Source organism: Leptinotarsa decemlineata, unplaced genomic scaffold (genome assembly GCF_025532065.1).
Source record: "Leptinotarsa decemlineata unplaced genomic scaffold, Ldec_3_MD MMD2_tig00000882_RagTag_RagTag, whole genome shotgun sequence".
Taxonomy (NCBI): domain Eukaryota; kingdom Metazoa; phylum Arthropoda; class Insecta; order Coleoptera; family Chrysomelidae; genus Leptinotarsa; species Leptinotarsa decemlineata.
The window spans coordinates 20,844,617-20,869,848 of record NW_027412556.1 but is presented as its reverse complement, the minus strand read 5'-3'; the positions used below and the strand labels follow the sequence as shown (position 1 = coordinate 20,869,848).

General features: G+C 33.2%; 2 protein-coding genes across 3 annotated transcripts in view; one reads left to right on the top strand and one right to left on the bottom strand.

The window, feature by feature from the left end:
• Osi24 (Protein) overlaps positions 1-25,232 on the bottom strand; it is a 136,544-nt gene that overhangs the window by 8,642 nt on the left and 102,670 nt on the right.
• LOC111518006 (uncharacterized) overlaps positions 2,065-25,232 on the top strand; it is a 45,373-nt gene continuing 22,205 nt past the window's right edge. The window contains exons 1-2 of one of the 2 annotated variants that reach the window (XR_012465414.1): positions 2,065-2,339; positions 13,278-15,375. The gene's annotated coding sequence lies outside the window, so the exon portion shown is untranslated. Of the gene's footprint in view, positions 2,340-13,277; positions 15,376-25,232 lie in introns of those variants that run through there. The other variant, XM_074175205.1, reaches the window with a different exon arrangement.

The following is a 25,232-nucleotide window of genomic DNA, read 5'->3' as shown; positions in this document are numbered from 1 at the left end:
TTATGTTTATTAATTCATAGGGGTCGATGTATCATTTACCTGTGTTGGCCCGATTACCTGTGCTGTTTCAATCACCTGTGCTGTCCCGCCTGCCTTTGTTATTGAGTCTGAGTTATCACGTGCCTTTACCTTTGGGGTCATACCGATTTTCGTTAATCTTTTTATGTTGAATAGTAATATGGAAGTCTAATATTTTTCTTGATGATTTCAAGTCTAAATTCGACAGGACAACTCTACAATAATTGTGGCAAAAACTTTTTTGAGTTCGAAACAGATAAATGGTCTTTGACTTCAGTGCTGTAGAAGTGCTGCAACACGAGTCTATCTCAGTACAACACCTAATGATGACTCTAAAATATAGTCAGGTAGTCTTATCGTACGCACGTGCGTCGTATAGTTCCGTCAGAATATAGAGTTTTAGTGGTTTTTGTCAATAGAAAATTTCAAATTGCACATCAGGGTGAGAGTTAAAGTGTCGCGAATATTTATTTTGAGAAATAAAGTCATAACTTGGTTTGGAATCTTTTAATTTTCATTTTTCATTTTCTGTTAATAATATTTTTTTATTTTTCTTTTTTTTTTAATTTTCAGCTTTCATTATTATTTTTTCATTTTTTTTTTGTTGTTGCACCTTGTTGCATGTTATTCCTTTGTAATTTCAGTTTTTAGTTTAATAAAATTGTTATTTTCGGTTAATCTTTTCATTTTTTTTCAGGGATTTCAAATCAATTTATATTATATTAGACAATGAGAGTCCGAACTGATGAAATACTAATTTTTCTTCATAGACACTTTTCAAGGGCTGCCACAGACCTCAATCAAATCATCAGACCCTATTTTGTTTCGTACCTATACTTTGGATTTCGATTTGTTGTTTATTTTTGTTCACATATGAAAAAATTTTTTCATACTTTTGAGACAATTTCGATTTGATCGAATTGACGTTATTCAAATGGAATTCATTTCGTTATTTTCAGATTAGTTGGCGATCAGATGAGTTGGCAATATTGAAAATCTGTTGAAATTTGTTTTTCCGTCAATCGTCTGTCGATCCCCTGTGAACGACAACTCTCAAAAGTCGGAACTTGTGTGATTCCTAACACGGGTTCGACGATAGAATGTGAAAATCGATCGTCCGGTTTTGTGGTTCGAACCACCGGTTCACACATCGGTTGATTGAGTTAATGAACAAAACTACCCACGTCAACCCACCAGGCTACTATTTTTTTAGTTTCTGCCGCGAGTTTGTACTGTGGTGCCAGTTTGATTTCGACCATTTTCATTTTTGGTTATTATATTGACTACAGTTCGATCGAAAGTTTTGATATGTTTCTCTTTGATACTACACTCAAAGCACATTTAAATGTATTATTGAAAACTTTCGAATACCTTATGAACACCTTTAAACTTATATTGTTCATCAAAGCTAAATGAATGTAAGTCACCATAATGAATAGTTATATGTAGAATCAATGATTCTTTTGAAAACACTTTCTATGTCTCTCGGCACACGTTTCGATTACTTAGTTAGCGTCATCAGAAGATTACCAAAACTATTCGAATCATCTAGAAAAACAGCATTTTTGTTCTGATTTGAGAGTTTTGTCACTACTTACCAAGGTTCAATGATATTAAATACATCCGTGTAGAATCCATGACCTCATTTTCTTCGATTCGATAATTATTCATATTCAGGAGAACATACTCGGTATTTTTGTCATTTCATAATAACTGTCAACCACCTGTCACCTCATATGCATTATATATCATTTATCCTGTATTATTTAGCTGAGAGGGATGATTTCGAACCTCTGTCATAACCATGAATCAGTATAAATGACCATATCCAAACGTCGAATATCAAACACTTATTACTCGACGCACGTTTCTCCATCAGAATTACGTTCATCAAGAGCTCGAAACCACTTCATCTCCTTTTAAAGGGCACTCTGCTTGGAAAACGTGAATTGAAATTTCCGATAATGACTTTCGTAATTTGAATATTTGAAAGTATCATTCCTGATACTGAATTTCTCATAAGGAATTGAAATGCTACGAAACTATATTTAAAAGACAACGTATTCATGATTCCATTCGTCAAGGTCTTACAGTGGTGTTACCTCAGATAGATTGTCTTTCAAAACCAGTTCAGTCCTGATTCAACTCAGCATCACTGATAGTAGATGAAAACAGTCCTGTCTGATGTTGGGTCACGAATGTTTTGTTTTTGATATCTGGTTTCATCGAGTTGATGTGTAATGAAAGCTGTAGTGAAAGATAGAGAACGAATCACGTCTGGCGATCGAAGTCAAAGCTTGGCTTCGCAGCGGTTCGTTTTGGTGAGTTTTGTTGATCTTTAACATTCAATTATTAAATTTTCTACCGATCCCATATGTGGTGTCTTCGTATGATGGCTTCACCTATGGTATATCCAGGAATGAATTGATAGAAAAGACGTATATATCAGAATCAAAGGAAGTGAATTCTTCCAATTTGATACAACCTGAAAGATTTCTTTGTGCTGAAAATTTTTGGAAAATTGTAACGGAGACCTAAACTATACTCTAGTAATAACAACTTAGCTGGCAGTGTCAAAACTAGTTATTTTCATTAACTGACACTGAAAAAACGTTCGAACGTCTTTTCGCAGGTGGTAAGGCTGTACCTATCAATGTAGTAGAGCTAATCATGTTGGTTTTCTAGTTTATACATCTGTTTGTTTAGTTTCTTGTTCATTCCATCCATGATCCGCTCGTTGATTTTTCACGACTCATTTTCAACTCCTTTCTTTCGAGTTCTTTGACTTCTACGCAAACTTCTTCAGTTTTGTCTTCCACCTTATCTTTTATCGTTTACTTATTCCTTAAAGATTTTTCAGTCCTTACTAATTTTTCATCAAATTTCACGACTTTTCTGAATGCTGAAATACTTTCAACTCTTTACTTGCTGTTCCTTACTATTACTTGCTCTGGTTTAATTTTTCTTGCTTCTCCAATTATTTTATTAACACTTCTTGGTATTTTATATCATTATTTTCTGTTCTTCTCTCCTTTCTTCTCACTACTGCTTTCTTTTTATTCGTGATCGTTTAGTTACTTTTCCTTTTTTTTTATTTCTTTCCGGCTTTTTTATATTTCTTGAAATTTCAACAATTCAGAAGTAGCTGCTTTATCTGCCAATTCCTTTAATTGATTCAATAGATGGATAGATTTGGATAACCACCTTATGTTTCAAACATTTGTAGCAGGTTGGTAGGTTTACATGTATGTATGTATTACATGTATGTATGTATTACAATTATGAATTATATCCATCCAAAACTAGAAACTACATTCACACAAATAGACGAGTACACTCAAAAGTGTGACAGTACATTATGGAACCAATTTATATAAAGTACATAGCCGACTTTGAATTGAAAATTTTCAATTGGAACTGGATATATAATAATTCACACAGTGACATACCACCTGGGTTGAAAAGTCTAGGGCCTAACACCAAAATAGCGCTAGTCTTCACCGCTTTTCCAATCAATACTAACCTTCAAAAAAAGCTGATTAAATTCTATATAATTCTACTCATAAGTTTGTGACTGTAGTGCTTAGACTGAGACTACTTTTGATATTTTCAAAACAATGGATCAAAAACAATTTCGTGTTTTATTTTACACTGCTTCTAAATGTGAAAAAATACCGTTCAAGCAAAGCAATGGCTTGAAAAGTGAAGGACAAGAACGTTTTGATGATTCTGAGAAGTGTTTGGTCATGTCAAACATAACAAACTAGAAGTTTTGCGTCATTCTGTGACAATGGATGAAACACTCCGGAATCGAAACGATCGTCATCTGGGTGGAGAGCAACTGGTGAACCTCATCCAAAGTTCACGAAAGCAAAACAATAGGCTGGAAAGGTTTTAGCCTTGGTATTTTGGGATGTTCGTGGTGAAATATTCTTCGACTTCCTTGAAAAGGGAAATATCATCAACAGTGAATATTTTATAGCGTTATCGGAGCGTTCGAAGGCCAAAATTGCAAAGAAACGACCGGGGATTATGAATAGAAAAAATCGTTTCATCAAGACAACACATCGTGTCACACGTCAATCAAAACAATAGTAAAAGTACATAAATTGAACTTCGAATTGCTCCGGCATCCATTGTAATCGGCAGATTTGGCTTCCAGCCAAAGAAATTTTGCTCGAATGAAGAGGTTATTGCTGAAACTGAGGCCTATTTTGGGGCAAAATTTAAATCGTTCCACAAAAGTGGTATTGAAATGTTAGAGAGGCGCTGTGGCTCTTGATGGAGATTACGTCAATGAATTGAAAATCATGATGATGGATCCATAGAAGTTGAGGTTAATATCCTACCATCCAGAAAGCATTCAGAAAATCTGCCACAGTGAAAATATTATGCTAACAGGTAATTTTCCACGGTTTTGTTGAATATATCACATTCTGAACATCTAACCTCTTAAGGTAATTTGTTGAAGAGATTGATATCCATGGGATTCAGTTTGCTAACATTTGATCTATATTTGCTCAACTTCAGGCTGTTCGATGATCAGGTAGAGTAACTGGTACAGTGTCCAATAGAGTTTAGAATATATAAGTACACGGTACCGGTAATATTTTGTATTCTTCAAAGAGTGGTCTACAGTGAAAACAATTTTCAGCACCATCCAGAACTCGCAAGTCTTTACTGAAATTTTGATAGAGTTGGATGAGTTTCCCCAAAAGAGTGTGCCGTAGTTTAAATATGAGTGGAAAAGAGAATGGTAAGAACAACAGTACTGAATGACTGAGGTATTTTTTTAATTGTTCTAATATGAATAACTGAGTAAAGCAGCGTTCCCCAAACTTTTTTGCCCGGGGACCCACCTTCATTGTGGAATTTTTTTCGCGACCCACATAAATGATATTAAGTATAATTATTATTATTAACAATATTTTCATTATTATCATCGCGAAATTTCATTATTGAGGATTACACCTCCGAAAGAAAATGAAAGAGATGAAATAATTGAAGATGAAATACAGTACGAGAAATACAGAATCTCAAAACTAAACAGATACAAAAAATGATACAATGAGACTTATGTAATTAATGTGACTTGTGAAGCTGGTGCTTACGATCCACAAGATATTTTATATCTGGGTTGAAAGTTGAAAGCTTTAAACGCAGGTCACGTTCCACACAAAGCCTATTTCATATTTTTTTTTTGAATATACCAAAGTGGAGAATGATGTCTCGCACAAATATGTAGTTGAAAACCCCATCAGCTTTTTTGAAGCTATGTTTGACATAACTCGATACTCTCCCGTAGCCTTTATCCGAAATGGGAAAAACAATTCAAAACTATCAAGTGTTATTAATATGTTTGCGCGACCCATCCAAATTGCTCCCGCGACCCACCAGTGGGTCGCGACTCATAGTTTGGGAACCACTGGGGTAGAACGTTTTTTGAACACTTCATTTCAATCTGCATTCAGTGTTATTCCCAACAAACCCACAGAAGTGCCATTTGTGAAATTTCTATTCGAAGGAAAGAAAAGTTTTTGGATTTCATACTGATTTAGTTTGAGGTGATTTGTTGTGAACCAAATTAGAGCTATGTTTCCGGCTACCACTCTAATTCTATTGAGTTTAATCAAATATGTTCGTGAATGTATGAGTATTGCGACGTTAGTCAAACAAATGCATCCAATGCAGGTACTTCAATTATTTTCAGTAGCGCCAGTGTCACCAGTGTTTTGTTGGTGCATGAATGCCCAAAGAATGAGAGATATGCCTATAAAAATTTGGGAATTCTATTGAGTTATTCGAAATATCGAATTTCATAAACCCATTTCACTTTTTCACTATGGTAAGGAAGCTGGTCGCTTGTCAAAATTTCTAGTCTCTACTAGACAACTTGACAACTTTGTATGTATACCACATCTAAACATCTAAAATTATATTCATTTATGTTATGGAGCATGACAAACGTCAAGATTCAAAATTTTGATCACCACACGTACCACGTTCAGAGGCAATTTATAGTTTTAAGGGAATGTTTTCACATAATTCATCAAAAGTTATCTTCAGAATGGATTCTCAGATATATCATGCTTATGGAATTATCATTTTCCATAATGTAATATTTGGTGACTCGTCAAAAGTAGTAAGCATTATTAATAGGAAACTAATTTTGAAGTCAATAGAACAGCTACGACAAAACTTTCTTATTTTTCCATCATATCCAATACGCAAAAAAATACGATTGAAGAGAACAAAGGAGCATTCAACTTAATTGTGTTTCATTCTGCAAAGAGGAAGATGGAATTCAATAATCTTAAGTGGCGGAAAATAGAATTATTTTCCGAAAAGCAGAGTCTTTCATACGGAAAGTGAGATATCGCTTTGTTCGTCTTTGTGAATCTCTTGGATCGCGACAATCACGTTTTGAAATGGTTTTTGAGACAATGAAAAAATTGAATAATGCTGCATGGAAATATTTCTGCATTGATCCATGGTGCATGAGTATGAAATTTACGTTTCGTTCAAATCATTTGAAAATATGGAACAGGGTACAATAGCCTTATTGCATTTATTTTTCGTTTCCGGTTAAATGGACTTGAACTTTATTTACATGTCCGATAAGTAGAATCATTCATTTCGTTGAACTTAACTATGAGGATTGTTTTTCATTATCCCTAATAATGAGTTCAAAGTTTGCTACTCCCAACCTTGGAAACCAAGGAATACAACGCTTTGTGATGCTTGGTTGGCCGTTAGCAGTGAAATATTCAATCCTTCCTGAACATACCCTTGCTTAGTAGATACGGGTGCGGGGTTCTTAATTGAACAAAAACAAAATAATAAAACCCGAATCGTCATATCAACTATGTTATCAAGTTAAACAAACTATAAGGTTTGATACTCCTTAATAAAATCAAATAAATCTTAATTGCTTGTCGTTGACAAGCTGGATTAATATCCCAAAACAAGGGTCCGTCGATGAATGTGGTTTGACAGTTGGGAAAATCGCAACTATAAATGATGGCTAGCCCGATTTGAGTAAAGAAAAGAATGAGAGGGGTGAGAGGTAAATAGGAATCAAAGGTCAAACTACATGCAAATATTGCAATAGATGTGAAAATTCAATTGTGCAAATTCTATGGTAATATTATGTTCTTGAGACAGTTATTCGTCATAAATGTGCTAGTTACAAACGCTAAATTCCTTATATATAGGTAAATAAATAAGAACTACCTTGATCATTTCCATATTAATTTCAATTTAAGAGCCACCGGTAGACAGCTTTTGTCTTCGATTGAAGACAAAATGTGAATAACCAAGAACTTAATAAAAAGTGAAACCACCTATTGGTGTGACACCCTAGTCAACTTGCCATATTTTTATGTTAGTGTTGGTGGTTTGACCAATCAACCGACAACTGCGGTAATTTTTTTAATTTTGACCAATTTTTAGGTTTTTTGAAAGTTGTTATTTACATGTTTTTTTCAGGAGATGAGGATGTGACTGAACTAATGGTCTAGCACAACTAGATAACTGTGCAGCTATAAAGAAAGAAAACAAAACAGTATGTGTAGTAATTCATGCAAAATTAGTGAAAGCGACCATAGAAATAAAGCACCATTGAAAAAGGGCTTATCTATTTCGTCGGTGTCTCCTTGAAGTCCAAATCTACTTCATGAGAGTCTCCTAAGAGTTGGGGTGAATGCATATAACTCGTGCATTGGGTCAATCTAATCAGAAGCAAACCTTACGATAGCTCCCAACTCTCTATTATTAAGCAGGAAGAAATTTGAAGCCAGGTTTATTACTATTCTTCACTATTCTACTTCTTGATATATAAAGCAGAACAAAACAGGGATAATGAAAGAAGGAAGCAGGCCTAAAAATAATAAAAACATTCAGTACAAATGACATTCTATTGTAGTGAATGTTCAAATGAGGAAAGTAATATACCCAACATGTTGTGTGTCCTCGAAAGTGATTACATAGAACTTACGTCGAATAAGGTTGGAATGTCCAGTACTCCATAAATGAGTGAAGATGATTAAAATTACCCAACTTATCAATAATCTGGTGTTTTTGAACGAAATTTCCAGAATAAATCCGGAAAATGCGTAAAGTGAATAGTACCATTTTTGTATTTTGTAATAAATGCCATATTTCTAATGATTCAAATGACTGAAGAGACAAAGTCTACTGCCAGAGATAGTGGGAATAGAAAAGTTTGATAAGAATTGAAATGAAAAATCTATTTGATAATATTGATTATCTATAAGGATATGACCACATATAATATAGATTTGTTGACAATCCGATTCTTCTACTTATTTTCTCTTTCTTTCCTTCCTTTTTAAATTTAAAATTCCTAATATCTAAAAAGATAAAATAAAACCGTAACAAGTTCTTCTTTTTCTTATATTTTGATTGTGAAAACTGATGATATATTCGATTATTAAATTTTTTAAGCAATTCATCCTTCAAATTTCGAAATGAAAGATTAGTTTGAAAAAGAATAGTTCTTGGGCAAATTTCGGATATTCAGTTGGTTAGCATCTCGTCCACAAGATGACTGAAGTTTTGATGTTCGCTCCAACTTAAGACGAGGAATCAAATACTCTGAAAGAATTTCGATTTTCAATTATGCAATATAATTGACTTTAGGTCGATGATGGTCACTATCTGGCACTGACGAGTGAGTAAGGAGCCCGAAACCGGTCTGCAAGTGTGCCCGTTCCAAAATTGAAGGTTGACTCTTTCAGTTGTATTGCCAATTGAATATGCAGGAAATTTTCTGTGAATATTCCTGCACTGACGCCTACCGGATATAATCCAATGCCGTTCGTGGTATTAGCCAGTGGAGTAGTTGTTTTCTGAGAGGCGTCAGTCCATTCAACCTACCGTGTAGGTATATCCGAGACAGGCTTGAACATTTAAAGTTCATTTCTTCAGATTTATCTTCTGATGATGATGACATGGTAAGCGAAATGACATGGATGACATTATTTTGCTCTGGTGTTGGAAAAGTGTGTTCGAAAGATAGAAACTGTTAGTTTATAGGGAAACTAATACATTTTTGATGATGCTTATAAATAATTTGAACTTGAAATATCCCAAAAACTGACAGAAACTACGCGTCGTTAATGTTACTTGATAACCAAAATGAAGCATTTCAAGTAACTTTTGAAAGTTACAACTTCTATAAACAGTGGAACAGATTGTTTATTGTTTCATCGAAATGGTTCAAAAATTATATTTTCTCGATTCCACTTTTTAGTAAATGGTTTAAAATCAAAGATTATTAAATATTCAATCATTGAGGGTCCGTTTATCAAAAGGTGAAACAGTTTTCCCAAACAACAGAACTGCATCTCTCTTCTCGACGCCCACTTCACCAACCAAGTGTAGACGAAGCAAACTAAAGATGCCAAAATTTTATTTTCTCAAGACACCAAGGTTGGTGAAACGCGCGTCGAAATGAGTGATGCAGTTCTGAAGTTTGGAAAAACTTCTTGTTCTAGAAATATATGAGACATTACCTCATGAATAACCATAACTTTTATGAAGGCAAATTACGTTTTGGGAGTTGGAAACCACCGTTTGTGTCATTTCATGAGTTTTGATATTCATAAAAAAAATGACAAAATGGCAAAAGATGAGATTTCACCAAAAATATAATTTTCTTTCATCAAAGTTACGCTCATTCTATATTTTTAGATTATGCATCCAATGAAACGACCATTGGTATCATCATATTTGATATTATGTGTATTCTAAATCTATCTTGCGTTCTGAATAAATACATTTTCGAATACCACTGTAAAGTATGGATTCATATGATAACGATTTCACAGCCTTGTCATTACGTATGAATGAATTTTTTCGGAGTTCAGTCAGGAAAAACTTTCATGGATGTCTGCATACGACATTTCCAAGGGTCCAATATTTCTCTATGTTTTCGTTTCGTTCGGATTTGGCACAACCTGATCAAAATATATTTCAGTTGATATGCTGCTCAAAGTTCTGAATAATGAAGTTTCGTAAAAACAAATTTTGCTATGCAAAAGTGTAGTTCACGTCGATTACCCATATGAACCGAATTCAATATTATGAAACAGGTAGCGAAATACATCATTTCAGGATGAAATAAAATCATTTCATGAAATCATTTTCAAATGGAAAATTTATCCAATGGAATTATTATCCAAATCAATTTCGAAATGTCCAAATATAGTTATCGAAATATATTTGTGGCTTTTCAATATATCAAAACAGATCGTCAAAGTCGATAATTGATTCGTTAAACGGACTGTACTGATAGGAACAAAACAAAATGAATTATTATGAAATCAATCATTTCACTATTGTGGATATTTTCAGTTCTGCTCAAATACTCTTAAAGAGATATTCATAATGTATACAATTCACACATTGAAATTATACAGATATACAGAAAGAATTTAAATACTGTCTTTTTGGAAAAATAATTAGCCACTCAAATAAAATACTTTTTAATAAGAATCGATAATGTTATACAAAATGGAAATGAAAATTCATATGGAATAACTGCCATCCTTATGAAAAATGAATTTCAGAAATTTCATGTTTTGTGTCCTAATTTATATGCATAGACAAAAAGTTTTGATTGAAATCAATTAAATTTTGGTTAAATGAATGTGTCTTTTGTATTTGGCGAAACAAACCTATGATTTCAATCTGAAGGGGAACGGAAGGTAAAACGGACCCTGCAGGTAGAGACTAATAACTTTCAAACTGTTAACGCCATCTATTATCGACTTGCGTAAACTTGACAGTCGCCTTCCACTTGAAGTTGGTCAGTGTCCTTGAATCGGCCGTGCGACGGCACATGTTTTTATTAAGGTAAGTTCATTTTTACGTAATTCGATGTGAAAACTGCAAATTTTGATCTGCCTTCAGTTTTATTACGTTAAACATATTAGGGATTTTGTATTATAGTATGATATATTTTTGATTTTACTTAGTTTCAACATTAAGTAGACAAGATTCTCCTCAATCTCAACCTCAAAATAATTTATTGTTTACATGCCTACCTAAAAGGCAAAACAGAACGGGCAAAATGGACCACGTGGTCCGTTTTAACTTCAATGCAATTTGTTTGTGATTATACATACATCATTTGATATCGAAAATAGGTATTTTCATTTCAGATGGTTAAAAACTATAAAAGAAAGTCGAACGGACAAAATTGGCGTGAGGAGGACATGAAAAATACCATCGAAAATGTAGCTTCGCGCAAAATGGGGCTTAACAAAGCGGCCGCCATATTTAATGTTCCGAAGACAACATTATTATGAAGACTTACCAAATATTAAAGCACCAAAAACCTGATTGTGGCTACGGAAAAGAAAATGGTATGAAAAGATTTTAAATGTCGAACAAGAGAGAGAACTAGCGTCCTATGTCAAAAATATGGGAAATCGCTTTTTTGGTTTAACCACAAAGGATCTCAGGCGTCTCGCATATGAGCTACCCGAACAAAATAAACTACAACACAATTTCTGCCAGATAAAAATGGCTGAAAAAAAATTTCTCGAAAATTTCTTGAAGTGTAACCCTGACTTGAGTCTATGAAAACCAGAACCCATTTCAGCAGCTCGAGTATCTGGATTCAATCAAGTTCAGGTTAAACGGTTTTTCGATTCATTAACAGATTTAACAACAAAGTATAAATTGACACCCGATCGAATCTTCAATGTCGATAAAACTGGGCGTGATAACGGTACCAGAAAGTATGCCTCGTATTGTTGATACAAAAGGAAAGAAACAGGTGGGGATATTTACTTCTGCTGAACGAGGTTAGCTTGTTACTACAGAACACCCTCACAGAAGTGTAAGACCGCCTTCCCGCCCAAACTTCATCTGAGTGCGCTTGAGCTATGTTTAGTGTTACATTTGTCAAATGTAAACTTCAAACTTCCCGCTGGTTCTATGCAGTTGATTTTTGTTTTCGTTGTATCGTGTCTATTTTCTCCACAAGTGTAAATAATTGTTAATAAATTGAATGACCCCTTTGGTTTTTTGAACTTCCTTTTATTCTTGTGGTATATATTGATTTGGTAAAACTAGTTACTAGTGCCAGTGTTGAATGGGCTGTCAGAGATGTCCACCAAAGGAGGAACTGGATGTGCTTTCAGAGGATGTTCCTCTAGGACAATTGATAAGAATTCTTCTTTTCTCAGGTACCCAAAAGATCTCGAAAAGTATTTTTCTTAAACTTTTGCTGTGGTAGATTTTGTAAACCTATTCTTTTCAGAGCTCAAAAATGGATAGCAGCGAGCAAAAGAGATTACTTGAGTAATTTAACTCCTGAAGCATTACATGAAAGTTATCGTTTGTGTGAACTCCACTTCGAGGATTCTATGTTTAGGAACAGAAATGGTTTTGGAAAGCAGTTAATTCAGCATGCTGTTCCCACTATTTTTCCTCATTCCTTGAAAAGGAATCTTGAAGTTGAGAAGAATATAACTCCGCAAAAAAAATCAGGTAGCAGACTCAGCAATATTATACAAATGTGATTGCGGGTTTCAAACTTTATCATTTTGCACACATTGAAATAGTTCCTACATCCCAATCAACAGGATTTTCTCTATCGTCATCTCTGAAGCCGAAAATCATTGTGAATGATCCTAACACATCCAGAGCACAAGTATCCACAATAACATTTTGGTTGATTAAAGGTGAATTCATGCAACCCAACTTAACTTGTGTTTAACTTAACTTATCCTTAAAAGTTATCTTAAAAAATGGCATTCAAGCAACAACTCCCCAACTTGAATAACTAAGATATGAACTACTGATTTTGACAACTGATAAATTTTTGAAGCGTTAGCGTAAAAAAAGTTGATAAGTTACTAAATATAATGCAAGAATGCTTCCATCGAACTTATTGTGTTACTATCTTAAATTAAATACAAGTTGAGTTGGATTGCATGAATTTACCTTAAGTGTCTATCAAGATAAAGCGATAATGAAATAATATCACAATCTTGATGTAATAAATTGCCAATATGACATGTATTACAAAAAGTCATATTTTTCGATTGAGAAGTTTTCCAATAAAAAATTATTCATTTCAAGCTTATTTACAAAAAATGCCCATCAAATTTTTCTCTGAATTATACAATAGTATAGGAAATTGAGTAGAATATGCTGCATTATCCATTTCAACATACTTGGTGATATTTCCAAGGCTATTGATATATTTTTGTTTTCAATTTCAGAAACTCGTACCATTACTGTAGACAACAAGGAACAAGAAGATAGTTGTTTGATATCTCCATCTGTTTCAACACAGACTCCTGCACATTTGAGTTGTCACAGTCCAAGAAAGGAAAAGTTGAGGGAGAAGTTGAAAATTGTGAGAAGGAAACTTGCATGTAGACGGGAGTCTATCACAGAATTGAAAGAGTCATCGACTCTTGAAGATGTGTGGATAAATTTCTCTCTTCCCATTTGGCAAACATTGTGAAGGTTCAAGCAAGACTGCACCCTAGGAAAGCAAGAGGACGTAGATATACTGCAGAATACAAACAGTTTGCTTTATCACTTTATTTTCTTGGTCCCCGTGCATATAACTTTCTCAGGAAAGTATTATATTTGCCAACTAAAAGATCATTGCAAAGGATTACAGAGAAAATAATCTGCAAGGCAGGTTTTGAAAATGAGTCTCTTTTCAGGACCTTACAGATAAAGATCGGTTCAATGTTAGAACAAGAAAAACATTGTTTTCTGTATATTGACGAGATGTCTCTCAAATGTAACCGAACAGGAAGAGATGAGATCAGTGGTTTCACTGATCTTGGGGAAAATGGCAAATATTTTTCTCCTGCGAGTCATGCCACAGTATTCATGATAAGGGGGCTTTATTTTGATTGTAAACAGCCCCTTGCCTATTTTTTTGTAGATGAAGCTTTCAAATCTGAACAATTGAAGAATGTCGTTGAACAATGTATAAAAAAACTTTTGGATATAGGATTGAGAGTCGATGCAATAGTTACAGATATGGGATCAAATTTCACCAAACTGTCCAGAGAATTTGGCATAACTCCAAATGAGCCTGTTTTCTCTGTAGCGAATGAGGAAATCATTTATATTGAAGGCTACATAAATTGAAGGCTACAAGAAAAAATCTCATGAAATATACTTTCATTTTGATGGAAATAAGACCTACTGGTCATATATAAAATCATTTTATGAAAAGGATAAGGAACAAACCTTTAGATGTGCACCTAAACTTACCGATTCACATAATTTTGAGAGAATAAAAGTGGAATTTGTTGTACAAGTATTGAGCAACACAGTTTCAAGTGGTATGAATACTCATGTGAGTTTAGGTGCACTCTCTGGTGACGCCATGCATACCATTCAAATTACTGAAAAATTCAATAATCTCTTTGATATACTGAATTCCTCAGTAAAAAACTCACCTTATGCTTGGAAAAATGTATTTGAAGGAGCAGACTATCAAACAAAGTTTCTTAAATAAATGAAGATATTTGTAAAAAAACTGGTCGTACTGAATCAAAAAGGCGATGATGTAACCTCCACTATGAACTTTATAAATTGTTGGCAGATCACTATAAATGGAATACTGAAAATCTGGGACACATTGAAACTGTCTGGATTCAAATATTTGAAAACAAGGAGAGTGAACCAGGATTGTATCGAGAACTTCTTTGGTAGTGTACGCCAACAAGGAGGTAACTCTGTGAACCCTACTCCCATTTAATTTGAAAGAGCTTTCACAAAACTGTTCTGTCAGAGTTATTTTACAACAATGGTAAAACAAATTGTATGGATGATTTGGTTATTCTCTTGACTGAGTTGAAGCAATCTGAATTTGATAACAACGTCCAAGCTGTTCTGCCAGAGCAACCGATCTACAGTGCACTTACTGTTAGGGAATATAGCTATCGTAATGAGGAGCTACCAAAACAGAATGCATTCACATATGTTTGTGGATATTCAATTAAAAAAGTCCTGAATGTTCATTCTTCTTCTGTTTGTCAAAAATGTCCAAGAATTGTTAGTCTGGTTCACATGTACTCGATTTAGCTCTTTTTGGTAAAATTCTTCAGCCCTGTCCAAAAATTACCACCAAGGTGTCATTCGATTCGTATTTTTGCCTAGAAAGTTTGAGGACCGAAAACGCGTTGATAAAAATTACAAAAGTTATAAACAATTAAGTGAAAAAAAATGGGGCTTTATTAATTAATTAATTTAATTAATTATTCAAACATATCAAATGTGAATATTAGGGAATGAAAAAATTCATGTTATGTTGGGATACATCAATGAACAATAATCCGCAGTCAAAAAATTTTCATCCCAATTTAAACGTTAATTATAAATTTGTTGATTAATAACTTTTTCTGAATTGAAAGTTAATATAAAAATCCATATAATTATTAAACTAAAACCCTTGCATTTTTTTCCTTTGGTGAAGTTATCCTTAATAGGCAGAAAAATAGATTACCGTTGCCAAAATAAAAAAATTGTTAATTTCAATTTTTTTTATTAACAATTGAAAATTATAATTTTATAAAAACTACAACTTTTTTTTGCAACTAAATATTGAAATTTAGGAACCGTTTTTTTTTTAATCATAAATTCTATTGTTCTTTGAGGTTTTGAAAAAACTTTTTTTCAATTATTTTTTTAATTGTTTATTGAAAAAACATTCTCATAAACAATTTATTTTTTTTTATTTTTTTTTCTTTCAATACTCTGTTCTATAATAAAAGTAACTATTTTTCTTTTAATTTATTCAATTTTTTATAAAACTTTTAATATTGTGATACCTTGATAATTATCTTTTTCATTCGAGTTTTATAAAAAATAGAATAAATTAAAAAAAACACATAGTTACTTTATTGTTTACAACAATTTTTTTTTAAATAAAAGAATAAAACAAAGTTTTTCCAAAACCTTGAAGAACAAAAGAATTTATGATTAAAACAAAAAACGGTTCCTCATTTTCAATAAGTTGTTGCAAAAAACGATTGTTAATTAACAAACGCATTTTTTAGCATCAAAGAAATTTTTTTAAGAAACCATTTTTTTGTTTGTTCATGATAAATTCATTAACAATAGCTGTAAAATATAAAAAAAAATTATCAATCAGTTTTTAGCCATGAGACATTGAAACAATACAAAATTAGGAAAAAAAATTGTAATGTATCTTTTATAAAATTATAATTTTCAATTCCAATAAAAAAAATTGAAAATAACAATTTTTCTATTTTGGCAACGCTAATCTATTTTTTTGCCTATTAAGGATAACTTCGCCAAAGGAAAAAAAATGCCAGCGTATTAGTTTAGTAATTATAGGAATTTTTATAGTAACTTTCGAAGTTTATTGATGTATCCCAACATTACATGAATGTTTTCATTCCTTAGTCTTTACATTTGATATGTTTAAATAATTTTTTTTGTTTTAATGTCAGAGTGACGAAAGGCGCGCGGACGCCAGACTACCCGCTTTTGGCTCTATTTTCAGGGCTCTGTGAAAATTATAAATAATCGAGATACAGTTTCGGGAGTCGGGACTTCTTTTACGCAAATTCATTGTTTATTACTTTTGTAATTTTTATCGGCGCGTTTTCGGACCTCTCCATAAAATTTCTAGGCAAAAATACGAATCGAATGACACCATGGTCGTAATTTTTGGACAGGGCTGAAAAATGTTAAAAAAAAAAAGTAATGTGACGAATTAGACTCTGAAAAATTATTTACTCATTTTAAAGCACATGATGACAAAAAAAGTATTTATGGAGGTCTCAAAACGCCAAATGATATGTTCATTGAATTCATTTATAATCTAGAAGTTCCAACTTCAGGAAAGTATGTTTAGGAAACAGAGTATCTCATAATCTTTTTGAAAAACTGATATTCGTGCAACTAAATCATCCATGTCCTGATTTCCCAAAAAAATATGTTGTTACTTTCTTTCTTAGGCTACGAATATTTTATTGTTTGAAATTTGCGAATAGAGAATTTAAAACTGAGAAGGGAAAGAAGAAAAACAGAAAAATAATCATTCTTTCTCATTTATGATTTTTCACAACAAGATTTTATTGGTCTTTGTTACAGTATTTTTTTTCCATTTGTGGGTTCTCTGGACAATCAGTTTTCTAATATATAATTGTATTATATTTGTATCATTTCTTCCTTTCAAATAACATATTTTATTATCACTTCCTCGTTAAGTATTCGTTGATACCCTTGAATTTTTAATTTTTGTCTCGTATGTTATAATAATTGTGCTTGGAGAAAAATTTAAAAAAACATATCGAAATGTGCAATTTCATTCCTTCCATCAAATAATCCCTACCAAAATCGAAGATTGATGGTCCTAGTGTTCATGAATGAATAAATCAACAAATTGAAACAAATTATTATATTCTGAACGACCTACCCAAAAAGGAAAAAAAAAACCATCATCTAATTCAGATTTGATATGACATTGTCCTTAGTAGAATATACAATTAATTTTTTCATAGTGTTGTTGATACTTAACATTATTTTACAATTATATACTTCGTTTTTTTAAAGAGAACGCTATAGAGTTCATGGTTTTAGTAGGTACTCTAGTATGATATTATACTTATCTAATTTTATTGTTTAACTTCATAACTTTGTCAATGAGAATTTTATTTCTTCTACAGTAAATTCATATTGATATTTGGTCAAACTATTTTTAGAGATCAATTATCATAACACCAAACTGATAATATATGGACTCGACGCGCGTTTCGCTATTTATTTTACAAACAGCTACTCTTGTCTATAGATTTAGCATCAAATTTCTTCTGAAGATACTAACCTCTTAGCGAAATGCGAGTCGAGTGCAAATTTGTTGTTATGGTAATTGATCTCTAAAAAAGTGTACACCAAAGGTTACAATTTCATCGTTTAATGATATTTGCCGTCGACTACGACCTATATGGCGCTGAGATTGCCATAATTAATGAAGCAAATATTCCATGGGTATAAATGGATGATCTTCAATAGAAAAATCTACCAGTTATGTTGCGATAGTTTAGATTCTCGAATATTTTTTTATGAAAAGTAGGGAAAAATATACAAAATTTTTTGTCCAAACTTACAAAAGTAATATGTCAGTTCAGAAGGAATCCCTGAATATATTTTACAATCGATTGCTGAAGTGTGTACACCCAGAACTACATTAATTTCATCAAATTCAAATTTGCCGCTGATAGATGTAATACTAAGGAGTGGGGGAAGGACACGAAAAATCGCCCCTTGCCGCCTTTCACTTACACTTCTGTGTAGTTAGGGTGTTCTGTGTTGTTACTGTCGTTTGGTGCCTCGGTGCGGACGGGTTTTACATGCCTCCCTTATTCGTGTTCCCTCGTAAAAGAATGAAACCCGAATTGATGCTGAATGCTCCACGAGGATATTCGACGTTTTGTCAGGAAAGCGGTTGGATAGAAAAAGATATTTTACTGAGTGGTTCAAGAAGTTTATTGAATTTTCAAGAGCCATCGTCGATAATGCAGTCTTGCTTTTGCTCGATGGGCATGCGTCACACAAAAAACATGAATATTATCAATTTAGGACGGGGTAACGGTGTGCATGTGCTCTCATTTCCGTCTCACTGCACACATAAACTACAACCATTAGATGTAGGATTTATGAATCCTTATTCAACTTATTATACTATATATATATACACCTCACTGGTATACACCGATGTGAGTGGAGGAAAGTATCTTCTGTATAATTCAGTGTTCATATAGAAGTATTTGTTTCGAAAGAATTATTTTCTTTCCTGTAATTCAATGTTTATATGAAAGTAGTTGTTTCAGGAGGACTTTCTTTCAGTTTGTGTCTGAAAGTTACTTCTTTGCATGATCTACACATTCATGTATAGAGTTTCAAATTGATTACTTCCTTCCTTTCTTTGGAAGATTCTCTCATCCCCTTTTTTTGTATCAGATGGAGTAGTAGAAAGCCAAAAACTTTCTTTCCCAAAAAAAAAAATTAATCACTCCCAAAAATATAACCCCTTCAACTGTATTTTATATTTTTCATTGATTTTTCCTCAACTAGCCCGTTATACCTTCTGTTCCCCTACTATTGTTTCATGGATTTGGAAGTGAATATTTTTTTTACTTGAGAAAATATTAGTGAAAATGTTATAGTTCATTAGTTTCATTAGATAATGTCAGTTTATTTATTACTGAGATTACCTATTGATGTAAACTGAGCAGAAAATGAAATATTATCTGTATTCTAAAATATATATAATTTTTTTTTCAAAACTATGAAATACAAATCAATTCACTGAATATCTTTCATTAAAACAAAATCACTTCAAAGGTGCAACTTTATTCCCTCAGGTTCATGAAAGAAGATACTATGCCTTCTCCCTCACAAGCGATTTTGGTGAAAATTGGGACACGTGAATCGTTGTATTCGTGCAACAGGCCATTGTATGGGTGTCTGCGATATGATGTGTAAAGTCCGTTGTAAGTAATCCCAATTTGCCTCGTAAGTCTCTCCGTTCGAAGGAATCTTTTTCAAATGAATTAAAAAATACGGGAAAACTTATGGAATAATAGGGACTTTGTGCATTTTCTTCTTTCCTCGAAAAGGTTGGTTTTTCATTTTCATCCAGAGTTTTTTCTCTTGTGGAAGAATCCAAGCATTGTGACAAACTCAATTGGCCAGTGCTTTGTGGTATGAGGAGAGAAAAATCACAGAAAGAATCGTATGTTACTGATGAATGTCCGCAGTGTGTGCACTCCATAGTGGATTTTAATTGACCAACGAAATTGTGTACAACATCGTTGAAGTTGACAGCCATGAAATTATCGTATGGGTATAACTAACCTTGAATCATAGATGACTCTTGAAGGTTTGTTATGCATGATCCTCACGATTTCAATCACTGTCACTGTCCTAATCGAATAGAAGCAATGCAATAATATATTCAAATATGATAGTGAATAAATGCATGAATTCACAGGTTATTACGATTCATGTTTATGACTATAACTAGGCCATGACTGTACTGGGACAACTCAATGTGAATATGTGAATCAAATAAAAGTCACTAGTACAATGAATATATTATATAAGAGACCTAAATGAGAATTGAATTGCCACACTTCACTGATTCACTTTACCTCACAAAAATGAGATAACAATCCTTCAGTCAAAATGGAGAACCGTCACTAACTGATCGTCGGAAATACTCAACATCGACATATACCAGCGAAATATCAGCCAATCCAAATAATTTAGTGCATCGACATGTATTTGGAAGCAAGTTCCAAGAAACATTCAATCACAGAAAGTCTTCCTTTCTACGAGTTAACCGTATCCTTGCAGATCTAAACTTAACTGTACCTGAAACAATCAGTCCTACCTAAATCAACACCCTTTCTTCATGGATAATACATATTCCATCTACTTTTCTGAATTTGAGCAATCTGAAAAATCCGAAAACCATCCATCATTATTCAAAAAACTTTTTTCAGAAACAATCGAAAAAGTTTTCAGTGCAAATACACTGACGCTCTCCATTCTGAAGGTGGCATAGTTGCTGAATATAAAACTACTGAGTCGATGTTAAATTCCAACTACCACTCCCCACCACCATATTTACTGCTGAGCTCACATCAATTCGCGAAACCCTACGTCACTTGAACACAAAACTAACATCAAATTGGATAATCATCTCAGACTCTTCAAGCGCTATTCAACCCCTTTCACAATCATACCCAACCCTAATTGAAATAAAATCCGAATTAGAAATTTCTCAGAAATATTAGTTTCTCTGGTGCCCATCTCATATCGGAATAGAAAGCAACGAGAAAGCAGACAGATTAACGAAAGAAGCTGCAGGCGGTGCTGGATCTACCCACTGAATAACCAAAAGTATTTACCAAGACATGAAACCAGCACTGGAAAAGAACATTACAATGGCAATTAAAATGGGATACATCCAATTCCAAACTTTCCAGAGTGAAACCTTTCATCACACCATGGAAAATATCATTTGGGAAACGGCGAACACAAACCATCTCATCTTGAATTCGTATCCGACACACATTTTTCACGTACAGTTATCTACTCTCAGTAGAACAAGTATCAATGTGTTGAATATGTTATACATTATATATGTTATAGTCTATTTCAAAAGAGTGTAGAGTAATAAAATCTCATTAAGTATTCAAAAGCGCTACAGGGTGATCCGTCAATAAATTATGTCACTTCCCTAGTCCGCATTGCAAAATTATGTCGTTTCATAAAGAGCAGGTAGGTATCACCCTGTTTTAAGGGATTTGTCCGTTGTTATCGACGGATAAATACTGAGCCAGAGGCGCGCTAGTGGGATAATTGCCAAAAGAATATGCATTCATAAAAATTATATTAAAGGAAATAAAAATTTAATACAGCAGAACAGTGTTATTAAAAAAATATAAAATGTAACAATAAAATATATACGAACCGAAATCGGGAAATACTCACAAACACACACGAACGAACTTTACGTATTGAAACACTTGTGGGGACTTTAAATCAATTTATTCACAAAAACGACAAGATCTTTACTGGATACGTTATTTCAATTTGACACTTGAACAATACTAAAACTGTGAACGTCCCTTAACGTTCAACAACACTCTATTTATACCCTAATTGAATGTTCTAGAGATTACTAGGTACAATTTTCGAGAACCTTCCGAGAAAATAATTATTCAGACTACCCTTAATTCTAAACCCTAACCTAAGCAAAAGTGTCACTGTCACTGATACACTGGTCTCTGTCCAGATTGCTTATCCCGCTACAGTATATTTACAATTCAATTAAATTATTCTACATCAGTATAGTCTTCATCCGAAGAACTGTCATCATCCCCTGGTGTTATAATTATAGGGTCAACCACCTGATCGACCAAGTTGTCCAGTTCCCACATTTTATCTTCCTCTTTTAAAACATGCTGGATTGCTTTTTGCCAGTTTTCTGATGTGATTTTCATAATGGCTTGATCAAACAATACCTTGACATCTTTCATTTTAAATGTGGTATTGTGCCTTGCAACATATCCTTTAACTTGTGCCCATATAAGTTCTATAGGATTTAATTCGCAATGATATGGCGGTAGGCGCAGCACAGTTACTTTATACTTTTCTGCTACATCTTCTACGGCATATTTCATGAAGCGAGATTTATGTTGTTTTACTATGGCTAATAGTTCCTTCTTTACTGAATTCGTCTCAAACTGAATACCTTTATTTGACAGCCAGTTAATAATTTCTTGCTTTCTCCAAGCTGAAGTTGGTACCTTCTCTAAGCGCCTTGAATGGTAGCTTGCATTATCCATAACCACGACCGAATCAGCTGAAAGAAATTTTAACATTTCCCCGAAGTAGTCTTCGAAGACATCCGAATTCATGTCCTCATGATAATCTCCCGTCCGGCACGACTCAAAGCTTAACAAACCTTCTTTTAAAAATCCGTCTTCGCTTCCAATGTGAGCAATTATAAGCCTCTTCCCTTTTCCCGAAGGCACTTTAATACCCGTCGAAAGGCCTTCTATGAAAGCTTGGCGAGAACTTGTTATATTTTTATCTTGCCACATTTTTTTGACTATATAACCTTCGTTTATCCACGTCTCATCAAGATAAAAAATTTTCTTTTGCTCTCTGCGGTACTGCTTTATAGTTGTCAAATATTTTCGTCTCCAGCAAACAATTTCATCACTTTCCAGTAATAGTGCCTTTCGATTGTGCTTTTCCCAGGCAAAATTCATACTTTTTGAAGTTTTCCATAAAAGTTTTCTGGATATCAAAGGAATATCGTTATCTTGACTTATCTCGATAAATATTTTTTCAAGAGTGGGTATTTCCTTTTTAAAATAAAACGAATGAACTTTTCTTCGAATGTCACATTTGGTGTCTTCATCTAAGATTTTTATTGGTCTTCCTGATTTTCTCTTGCATGGACTTACCTGGCCTGATATCTTTCTTTCTCGCAATAATTTAAAAATCGTGGACTGTCCAATTCCAGTCATTCGGGCACATCGCTCAACACTTTCTTGCACAGACAAACTAGGGTGATCGTGTTTTATGCAATCATATACATTTAAAATTATAACTTTTTCGCAAACAGATAGCGGAGAATTTTTTACACTTCTTTTCTTTGGAGTAAATGTCCCCATTTTATAACTTTTTCACTATTTCTATATCACAATATCACTGTACGTTTAATTGGTGTAGTAACAATTACTATCATAACTCGAATGTTTAAGACACCATTACAATATATTTAAACCCTTTTTCTTAATTACCTGGGTTTAATAGGTATTGCATGATTGGTGGGCAGGGTCAAAAAGGGATTATTATAATGACATGGCACCTCGGAACTAAGTGTTAACCCTTTTTTGAGAAATCATGCTCAAGTATATGAACCCAAATTGCATATTAAATAAGTTTACAAGAACCACTAAAATTAATCTTAAGAAATTTTACTTACCTAAATACATGTAGGTACTTAGTTTTAGACCAAATTACTTCCCAAAAATGGCCTTTTATTATTATCTATGTCTGTAATTTTTAATTTACTTTAATTATTAAGTTTAATAATCCTAAGATTTGCCTACGCCCATGGACGACAACGAAATTCAGGCAAATTTTATGACACTTCATGATTTATTACTCTACACTCTTTTGAAATAGACTATATACATATATAACACAAGCTATACAAAGACTAGAGACCTCAGCATAATCTGGGAGATGACTTGAAAACTGTATTAAATGATAAATCAGACCATACTCAATCATTAAATTTCCTTAGTGATAAAAATATAGAAAAAAAAAATTAAATTATCATTGTAACAATCATACATATTTATAAAACATTATACTCTTAAGCATATAGTCTTGCAAAATTTTCCCGTTATTCAGTTAATGAAACGTATTCAATTTGAGAATTGATATTTCGTTCTTATATCGATGCATTCAGCTGAAAATATTTCAGGAGATAACCCTTACGAATACCACTCGCCTGATTTTCTTCTCGGATGAATGTCTATTTTTTTTAATTCAAATTAGCAATAGATGAAATTATTCGTCCTACGGACTCGTGGTTTTATCGTGCTGGTTGCTCTCATTATATTGCTGAATAACAAAGTTTTCGTTGAAAAATTAAAACTCACATTTCAAAGTCCTATGGTATTACGTTCGATTGAAATCCTCAACTGAAAATTATTTACGACCGTTTCTTGAACAGGCCTCTATTCATTTATTATGTAATTTATTTTACAGATTTCCTAATGTTTATATAGCAAATGATGTCATTGTGTTGCTGCCCACCATTCTCAAGAAATAATTGAAATTTTCATTCACCTATACAAAAATAAAAAATTGTTAATTATTACTCCGAGTGTTTTTATATTCAAGTGAATCACTTTGAACATGTATAACGTATATATAATGTGTATAACATATATACAGTGCATTCCATTTAAAACGAGCCACCCTGAATGACTTTTGGTACAATGGTTTTCCGAAAAAATTACAAAAACATGTCAACAATAGTATACAGGGGGACACATTTTGACATATTCACATTTGATGTTAGTTCCCCTATCGCACCCCCAGAGCAGGTCACCAATTTTTTTTAAATAGATCATCCTATATTATTTCGCATTGTCAGATGCTGCATGATGAGCAGATTTCAACAAGGTATAAAACATATGGTCTGAAGCTTATCGTTCAGGAGCTACAAATTATTTGAGTTGAAAAGGAGCCACCCTGAATAAATTTTGAAACAATGATTTGCAGGAATTATTGAAAAAACAGGTCAACAATTATACAGGAAGCCACATTTTGAAATATTCGTTATGAGGTAAATATGGAAGCAATAAATCAGAAAATGAGATTTTTTATTATTTCTTGAATCAAGATATGATGACTGGACAATTAGAAGAAAAAAAATGTCTACAGTAAATGTTCAAAAACGTTTCCATCAACTTCCATACACTGGTACAAACGAGCTTCCATTGCCGCCCTCATATGGTTGAGAATCTCGGGAGTTATGTCTCTGCAATGCCATATACTTGACGGTGATTCCTATCACTCCAATATCGACAATTTTTTCGATTAACCTCTTCATTCAAACTAAACGTACTGTAACA